A 10162-nucleotide genomic window follows, 5' to 3' on the forward strand; every position below is an offset into this window, starting at 1 on the left:
ATACAATCCCTCCTCTTTCTCACTGATTGGACTCCCAGAGCTCTACCTGGAGTTTGGCCATGGATCTCTGCATCTGCTTCCATCAGTCATTGGATGAGAGTTCTACCATGACAGTTAGGGTGTTTGGCCATCTGATCACCAGAGTAGGTCAGTTCGGGCTTTCTCTCGACCATTGCCAGTAGTCTATTGTGGAGGTATCTTTATGGATTTCCTGGAACCATTCTAGCACTTTGCTTCTTCCTATTCCCATGGGGTCTTCATTTGTCATGGTCTCTTTCTTGTTCTGCCTCTCTCTTCTTGATTCAGCTGGTATCTCCCACTCCCCTACACTCTCTTTCCCCCGACCCTTGCCCTTCATTACCACCCATGTCCACTTTGCTCATGTATATCATCCATTTCTCTGTCATTGGGTGATCCCTGTGTCTTTTTTTAGGGTCCTCCTTACTAGGTAGCCTCCCTGGAGTTGTGAGTAGCAGTCTATTCATCCTATGTTTTACATCTAGTATCTGCCTATAAGTTAGTACATACCATGTTTGTCTTTCTAAGTCTGGATTACCTCACTCAGGATGTTTTTTTTCTAGATCCATTCATTTGCCTGCAAACCTCATGATGTCATTGTTTTTCTCTGCTGAGTAGTACTCCATTGTGTATATGTACCACATTTTATTTATCCATTCTTCAGTTAAGGATCATCTAGGTTGTTTCCGGGTTCTGACTACCACAAAGTGCTCTTGTCGTATGATTGAGCATTTCTTGGGTATATGCCCAAGAGTGGTATAGCTGGATATTCGGGGAGATTGATTCCCAATTTTCTAAGAAAGCTCCATATTGATTTCCAAAGTGGCTGTACAAGCTTGCATTCCCACCAACAGTGGAGGAGAGTTCCCCTTGCTCCATATCCTCTCCAGCATAAGCTGTCTTCAGCGTTTTTTATCTTAGCCATTCTGACGGGTGTAAGGTGGTATCTGAGAGTCATTTTGATTTGCATTTCCCTGATGATTAGGGATGTTGAGCAATTCCTTAAATGTCTTTCAGCCATTTGAGCTTCCTCTGTTGAGAATTCTCTTACAGAGAGAATGGGCTCTATAGCCCATTTCTTAATTGAACTGTTGGGCATTTTGATGTCTAATTTCTTGAGTTCTTTATATATTCTAGATATCAGCCCTCTGTCAGATGTGGGTTTGGTGAAGAGCCTTTCCCATTCTGCAGGCTGTTGCTTGTCTTGATGACCATGTCCGTTGCTCTACAAAAGCTTCTAAGTTTCAAGAGGTCCCATTGATTAATTGTTTCTCTCAGTGTATGTGCTACTGGTGTTATACTTAGGTAGTGATCTCCTATGCCAATGCGTTCAAGACTACTTCCTACTTTCTCTTCTATCAGGAAGTGGTTGGGGTCTCAGGTGGATGGGTGTGGGGGCAGGGCGTGTAGATTGCAGGGTCCAGTGGGGAGTCTTAGAGAAGGGGAACCTTCCCAGGGGAGCCCTGCCTGCTGGCCATCAACTGGGGCCCAGTTGGGCAGGTCTTCCCCAGGAATGGCTGGGCCCAGGGATGGGACCTAGGGGCAGGCCTCCCTGGGTATGATCCCAGACACTCACCTCTGGTCCAGATGGGAGCTCTGGGCAGGATCACTTTTATCTTCTTAAAGAAAAGTGTGAGACAGTCACTGTCACCACAATTCAGATTTTTGACTTTGGACTAGAAAATTTTTTTCTGCAGACACAGATGGTCAGCATGGCTCAGTTCATTCACTTATCCTTTTAACTATCTTCTTTTTACCTTCCTTAGGAAGAATTTCATAATGCCTGTGATTATTATTGAGCATTTCCACAAATGTTTACATCATGTTCAAGAAAAGGTAATCTTAAGTGGCATTTCATTTTCTTTCTTTAGTGAATAAATATTTGACTATGAAGTATCCTGGAACCTAACTGAAACATGAACAAACAGGAAGTCGTGTGACTCCGATACTTAAGTTTCGTTGTTTTTTTTTTTTTTTTTCAGATGAGATTTCTTCCAGCTAGACAGATAACAGTCCTTCCATCAAGAATCTTACCCCCAGGGTTAGCTTTAATTAAGAGCATCCATAATTTGAAATAAATGTCTACACAAATCATTCACAGTGCCCTTTAATATACATTGTTCTCTAAATTTCAGAACCATCAAAACCCCTCTAAGGCAAATCCTCAAGTTGATCATGAAAAGTACCAGGGAAGGGACACTGAGATGGCTACTTAGGTGAAAAGAGAGAGTTTCCTCCTCCCAATTGGTTTCTTTGTCTTCACATGAGCAGAATGACAGAATAGTATGGCATGTATTGTTTGTCATCTGTCTGTCTGTCTATCTATCATCTATCTATCATCTTCCCCTTCTCTCTAAATAAATATATTGTTTTTAAAGTACTCATCAGTAGATTTCCATATATTCATCGTATGAATGTTTATTTTTATAATGACTGAATAAACAAATACTGTTTAAAATCATGGGAAAATCACCTTTGCTAGGAGATAATAGTTTTTAACCATAGCCAAAAGAGAATCTGCCCCTTAACTTTGTGGCTATGAAACTCTCAATCCTTCCCTCATAAAAGTGTGAATTTCTACTTTGTTTTAAAGGACCTATCATTTAATTTTCTCAAGTCCATCTGTTAGTTTGGTAGAACCATTGGCTTTGTGCCAGTGGTTTGAATCAGCTGTGCCTGTGTGAAGAAGATAGCACTGTGCTGTGAGGCTAGTGTTTGTATTCATGTCATAAAGATGTTGACAATTTAACTTAAATGGAAAATCACTCCAGGCTCAAAATTGTTGTAAATAGAGAGGGAGGAGGGAACTAATATGAGAAAAGTGGCAAATTTTCATATCCCTTCCTCCTACTTTGTTTGTCTTCTGTTTCTGGAGAAATAAAAGTGGTGTTGTCTTATTGGGTAGGACAGTTTCCCAATGCTTACACCAATCCTGTCAATCTTGGTAGGCACACCTGCAAACCCAGAGCTATGGAAGAAAGGGAAGAAGTATCTTGAGTTGATGGAACCCTTACCTGTCCCTCATTACTCCATTTTCTCAGCACAAGAGATGATTATATACACACGCTCATTGGTCAATGCCAAGACATGCTAAGCATGTGTTAGTCAATGGCATCGGCTAAAAGAGATGTTTTCATCACAGTGATTTAACTACTTAGTAAAGAAGTAGCATTCCCTCTTCATTATGCAATTTGTCTTTCCTATATCCTCACAGGTCTAAATTTGAAGTTTCCTATCTGAGGTCATCCACCTGATGAGTACTGCAATGATGAGTCTCTTTATTGGAAGGTAATGTACAGGATTCTAAAAAGTGGAGTAAATCACGGTTCTATGAAGGTTCAGATGGCCAAGGACCCATTTTCTATAACAGACCAAAACCATAGGTAGACAAGGAGAAACTCTTCAAATGCTGTTCTTTGGCAACTTCTGCTGTTTTACCTGATGGGGAGCATCGGTAGGGACAGTGACTAGGCAAGGACAATGACAAGTGGTTTCTTCTAGTGTTATATTTCTCCTGAAGCCCAATGGATCAGGAACTTTATGGGATTTCTCACACACATGTGCCCATTCCCAGCATTACTGATTTCATCCTGGACTGTGAGACTCTTTTTCTAGGAGACATGATCATGCATTTGAACTCTTATGATACCCAGAGCTTTTAGGTCCCCTTCTCTGGCTGCTCATAGACTTCTTTTTCTTTAGTCTTACCTCTGTTTTTTTGTTCATTTCTTTCCATTTCTGATGGCTGCCACCTTCTTCTGCCTTTGCTGTTCTTGAAGGATTCAACGATTTCTGCAGCTGAGATCCTCTCTCAACCCTATTACTGGCATTGGGAGTAATACCCAGAATGCTATCCTCAGTCATTTTATTTCTGGTATCAGCTTGGGACATTCAGTACACCAGGAACAAAGTAGGCCTCTTGGAAGTATTTCATATGTGGGGAACTGAGTGCTTGTTTTCCAAACACTGCACAGGAAGTCTCATTCCTTCATTAAAATCCCCCTTTTCATCATATTGAGAAATAAAATACTACTGGGAAATAACATCGTTTGAATGGGAAGGAGGGAGGGTCACCTGCCTCAAATACAGGAGCATGGAAACACACCCGGGAAGATCCTGCAGGGCTGGTTACAATGTTGGAATTGGGTTGGGGGTACACTCAGAGAAGCCACATGCCTAGCTGTTGAAAACTGCCTCAGAGGTGCCTCAGCAGATAGACAATATGCCTGTGAGGATGCTGTGATGAACTGCTGGCAGAGGTAACTTGAACAGTGCAGCCCCCAGGAGAAAAATCCCTCAGGTTGAGTGTGGTTCCCTCCATTCTGCACTTAAGAGACCAAAACGAGATAGATTGCATGCCTCTGTGGGATACACACTGAGATTAACTGTTGAAAAAAGAAAAGGCAGCCAGGCAGTGGTGGTGCATGCCATTAATCCTAGCATGTGGGAGGCAGAGGCAGGTGGATTTCTGTAAGTTCAAGGTTTGCTTGGTCTACAAAGCAAGTTCCAGAACAGCCATAGCTGTTACACAGAGAAACTCTGTCTCAAAAAAAAAAAATCAAAAATCAAAAAAAGAAAAGAAAAGGCAAAGGGGGAAAAGACAATAGCTGTGGACATGGCTCAGTTGGCAGAATGAGTCCTACCATGTAGGAAGCTCGGGGTTCAATCACCACCCACACTCAACAAGTTCCCACTTCTTTAGTCCACACAGGAGGGACTGGAGAGTTCAGAGTTTGTTCAGCCAGGATATTTCTTTTAATCATAGAGCAGTTTCTATGCCTAGAGAGGTGAGGAGGTTTGGGTGTAACCTGTGGTACATTGTGATTTTCGTTAATTACTTGATGTCTCACAAAGGCAAGTTTACATTTTTGTTGAGTTCCTGTCCCTGTCAATGAACAAGGAAGGATGTGGGGCTTTTCATTTCACCAGCATACTGACAGTGTAGAGTTCCAGCCCAAGCTTTTGCTCCTCATTTGTTTTTGAATTCACTTCCTAAGTGTTTAAGGCTCTGCCATTTCAGTATTAGAGGAAGTTGAGGTTCCCAGCAGCAAACATGCTCACAGAGTCCACACAGAAGTGTCTCTGTGAGAAACATGACCTCCTCCTGGACATCACTACTTCTTGAGTATACTGAACAGACTGCCTGATAGTGCTGAACACAATCAAAGGAGAAGAATATAAAATATACTTCTATTCTACCTGGCAAGATAGAAAACCAAGTCTGAACTTAGGTTAATGCACAGGAATCTCTGGGATACTTGTGGAAATGAGGGATTACTTCCATGTCACTCTGAGAGTCTGAATTGGGAGCTGGAATCCACATAACAGTTCATATGAAAATAGAAGGGTTGACTACATTAAGTCCATAGTACTGAAATTCTTTCCTATGAATATATTCTTTCTCCTCCATATATTAAAAACACATCAAAAATCATGCCCTACATGATAGTTCATGCCTTACATTCCAGGACTCAGAAAGCATAGACAAGTAGACCTCTGTGAGTTCAAAGTCAGCCTAGTCTACAGAGTGAAATTTAGGATAGTCTTGGCTGTAGTGTGAGAGCCTCTCTCAAAATACAAAACGAAAACAATAAAAAGAAGTTACCCAAAAAAAGGTGGGGCATAGTGATGTACACTTGTAATCCCAACACAATGGATGCAGAGGCATTTGGATGTCTGTAGGCCAGCACAGGCTACATGATGAGTTTCAGGACTACATACAGAGACCCTGTCTCAAACATCATCAACAATAAGAATAACAAAAAGAAACTGAATAACACATGAACCTACACATGAGAATAGTTTGTGAATGTTTCAGTAAGGATCTAATATCCAGGACACTAAATATCTCCCTTCATTTTCATTTTATGTGTATGGGTGTTTTGCCTGAATGTATGTCTCTGCAGCACATCAATGCACTGCCCAAAGAGGTTGGAAGAGGGCAAAATGTCTTCTGGAACTGGAGTTAGAGAGCACTGTGAACTACCTTTTGGAGAGTGGACTGCAACCTGGGTACTCTACAAGAGCAATCATACAGTGAAATTTGTATTAATGCATCTGAGTAGTAGGTCCCAGTAATTCATACTTTGAATTACAACTTGCAGAATATTCCAAGGTCAGTATTTGTTGCTCTGTATATTCAGCAGAGGTTACCATTTCTAATGGGAGCAGTGCATTCAGTAACTACTTGATAAATTAACATGTACACTTGGTGCACATGCACTTTCCAGGTATTTCTGGTTCCTACCTATGTGGAAAGATGCTGATGTCTATGTACCATCATTAATACAAGGCTAATATTTTTACTTTAAATATTATGTTAATTTAGTTTTATATTCATATTTTTCTTTTAAGTTCTTTGAGACAGTTCTATTCCTGGAAGTGTGTCCTAAGCTCAGCCCAAGGCAAGGGCTGCAAGCATCAAGCATGAAGAATTTGCACAGATTTAATGGTAAATAGTCATAGATCCCTTAAGGACCCATCTGTTGGGATATCTGTAAGTAAGTTCTCTGAAATCTTTTTAGAAAATAATTGTGAAGGTAACATAAAGGGCTGTAGTTGTTAGGGCACATCACTCACTAATGTTAAAGCAAAGGGATGATGGCTGCATTAGCCCATTCTCTGATGATTTAGCCAAACTCCCGATGGTGTGTACTATACAAAGAAGGGAAATGTTAAGCAATAGAAGACAGAAGTTGCATTTTTCTAAAGAGTACACACTTAGAAAAAAACTCTCTTGGAGCCAGAGAGATCAGAAGTCATTATGTTTTGGGTACATCAGTTTTTTTTTCTAGGCAAATGTCTAAGCAGAAATAATACATTTATGTACCTTACAATATTAAGGGCTTTAAGAGGCAGTGGACAAAAACAGAACTGGATCTTTCCTGCAAGCTTTGAGTGTCCTGGGATGATATTAGAGAAGATGGCTTGCTTAGTATGGTGACTATGTGCTGTCCCTGCATCTCACTTCCAGCATCAGCAAGGTTCTAGAGTGATCAGGCAGATGACCTGGGCATCTCCATCCACATGAGTGTTTGTGAACTGTATCTTTTCTCTTGGCTTCTGAGGTCAGACTTGAGGGTTGTGAAACTAAGCTATATCCTGTGCCACTCTAAATGAGCTTGAGAAGGCTGTCCCTGGTTACCTGGAGGATGTAAAAGGAAGGATAAAAGCTAGCTGACCAATGAGATCCTCTTTTCTGTAGAGTGATAGGTTAGGGTTGTCATCCAGAGACTGATAATCTCAAGACTACATTATGAGAATCTGCTAGGCAAAGTCTTATCTCTCTGATCATTTTCTGAACACCTTCCATGTGCCAAGGGTAGGCTGAGGGAAAGCATTTTAGAGGTCAGGTGCTGGCCCCTGTCAGCTGAATCTCAAGGCATTTGGATGACAATGAATCCTCTTTTGATATGAAACATCAGTGAGATAAGAGGTAGGCACATACAGAATGGTTTTGTGTATATTTGGCTAGGGTGGGTAGGTATATCTTCTGGGCTGGGGAAATGTGTTCATGGAAGTGTGATGTCTCACAATTAAGTATTGAAAAAGCCAAGCTGTCTGAATTCCTAAGGATGCAACTGCCTCCAGGAATGTGGTGGTGTTCCCTGAAACATTGTGCACCCAAATAAACTTATCTGGGGCTCAGTTTTGCTGGATCTTTGTCACACAGCTGGCTTTATAACTTCTGCCATTCCATTCAGATATGACTGTGCCAGCTAATCACATCTTCACTTACAGCCTCATAGCTTGAGTGAGCTCTGTTTACTCTCAAGGGGAAATTTTTTGTTTGTTTGTTTGTTTGGTTTTGTTTTTCGAGACAGGGTTTCTCTATGTAGCTTTTCGCCTTTCCTGGGACTCACTTGGTAGCCCAGGCTGGCCTCGAACTCACAGAGATCTGCCTGGCTCTGCCTCCCGAGTGCTAGGATTAAAGGCGTGTGCCACCACTGCCCGTCAGAAATTTTTATTACTACCTATGTGACTTCTCTTTGTCTTGAACTCACGAATCTCTAAAAGTCTGAGGATCTTCCCCCATGATGGTTACTTCAGAGGACTCATCACTCCTGCTCCCCATCATCCTGACACAATTTCTTAGCATCATTTATTTCTCATCATTCTGAGTATGGATCTGAAGCAGGGGAAGAGCCATTCCTGTACAGTGTTTTGAAAGTGAGCCTTCAACTCCCCATAGATAGTTTCTAATGAAGCAGAGAGCTAGATCTCTGACTTTGGAAGGAGGGTGTGCCAAAGAAGTTTCTGTGTGACCCCCCAGAGGGACTTCTGATATGGCACCTTGGTTTCAGATCATTTTGGAGTGAAGTAGTTATCAGGGAGATAAAGACTGTACTGTGGACATCAGCCAACTCCTCCCTGGACATTCTCCTGTATCCTGGAGAGTCCTGGCATTCCATGTGATGTCACCAGTGTTGTGGTAACACCAACTGCCATTGGGGCATCTGTTCATTGCCTAAAGGTTTCACTTGCAGCCATGCTGGCAAGACTGAGCAGGCTCCTTGGGAGACGGAAGGTGGAACATAACGAGACTAGAGAGAGGAGGAAGGAAGCTGGCCTTCATTCTCAGAGCCACACATCAAGAAATAAATGGTTCCAGGGAAAGCACAGTGAGTCCTGAACAAGGGATGGGGAACTTCCTGAAGGAGAAAAGGCTTCATCTGGGTTTTTCACAATGGGACTCAGGATCTTGGAGCTATTTGGAAGTAATGGACCTATTATGCTTCTCTGAGTTCCTAAAAAGCAGACCTGGAGTTGAGGATTTCTGGTGGTTAGTTTGGCAGAGAGCCAGGAATGGTCAAGCCTGCAGCTGCTCTGCTCAGGGCCCTCTGCTTTCACTCCGAGTGGGAAGAAGCATAGGAGGGAGAATGAGGCTTCAGTTACAGCAATGAACTTCACCCTCAGTGGACATTGTTTGGTTGTGTGATGCTAATAACAGGCAGAGTAAAGTCCCTTGGCCAGAGTTGGAGGTTCTCATTTTACCTCATAGCCACTTGCAGGGCAGGAGCCACCAAGCATTGTTGCATTTCAGTGACCCCTAAGGTTCCTGAGTTCCTGCCCGCTCACTAGCCAGTCATCTTTTCTCTAACTTGGGTGCAGGAATGGGCCATCACTCTTCCTGCAGGTGTTTGTTCTTGGTGTCTGAGGGCTCACCTGAGGATGCCCAGTCCTTAGGTATCTCCAGTCTGTCCTGTCACTAGGTGATCACACCTTTGCTAACATCATGATGGATGGACTGTACTCTGCTGAAGTTTTGGAGAAATTTTCATCATTACCTATGTGACTTATTTTTGGTCTGACAAGACACTCATAATCTCCCACCACTCACCCACAGTGTAACATCCCTGTTCATCTTTCCTGATATCTTCATTCACTTCATGGAACTTATCTTCCTCCCCCATCATCCTGAGCTGATTTCTTAGTATCCTTTACTTCTCATCTTATTGATTAGAGATCTTAAGGAAGGGATGAGCCCATTCCTGGAGAGTGTTTGGAAAGTGAGTCTTCACCTCCACAGGTTGACCTAGTGAAAAGTTTCTAATGAATCAGAGATCTCTTGATGCTGAAGGTGCTGAAGGCCTTCCCCTGTGTCTCAAGGAAGGCTACTGGAAAGGGAAGCTTGGCTTTTAGTGAATTGAGGAAGAGATAGTTATCAAATAAGTGATGACAGTTGGCAGTGACTCTAACAGTTCCTCCTCTGAACATTCTATTGTCTCCTGGAGAGCACTTGACAAGATCTGTGAATTCACCATGGTTGTGGTAATACCATCTGTCCTTGGGACATACCTTAAGTGCTTATAGGGCTCACCAGAAGACATGTTGGTAAGACTGAACACACTGATTGGCAGAGAGATCTGGCTTTCTAAGGAGGAAGTGAGGCTTGAGGTGGATCTTCCAAAAATAGGGTTCAGTAGCTGGGGTCTTAAAAAGAGATAGGTCTATGTTGTTTCTCTGGATTCCTGAAAGGGCAGACTCAGAGTCAAGGATTCCTGATGGTTAGTTGGCAGAGAGCCAGGAGTTGTCAAGGCTGCAGCTGCTGTTCTGGGAGTTCCTTAATTTCATTTTGAGTGGCGAAGAAGGCCAGCAGGAGTCACAGACTAAGGAGGTGTCAGGGTAGGGTGTTCCTACAGTT

At 42.5% G+C, this 10162-nt stretch overlaps 1 long non-coding RNA gene across 1 annotated transcript; it reads left to right on the top strand.

Moving 5' to 3' along the window:
* Nucleotides 1–1573: 1573 nt before the first annotated feature.
* On the top strand, nt 1574–7054 carry LOC119087244. Its single transcript, XR_005090673.1, has 3 exons — nt 1574–1854; nt 3233–3306; nt 5925–7054. It is a non-coding gene; the product is annotated as an uncharacterized LOC119087244 (long non-coding RNA).
* Nucleotides 7055–10162: the final 3108 nt, after the last annotated feature.

Source organism: Peromyscus leucopus, unplaced genomic scaffold (assembly GCF_004664715.2).
Source record: "Peromyscus leucopus breed LL Stock unplaced genomic scaffold, UCI_PerLeu_2.1 scaffold_489, whole genome shotgun sequence".
NCBI lineage: Eukaryota > Metazoa > Chordata > Mammalia > Rodentia > Cricetidae > Peromyscus > Peromyscus leucopus.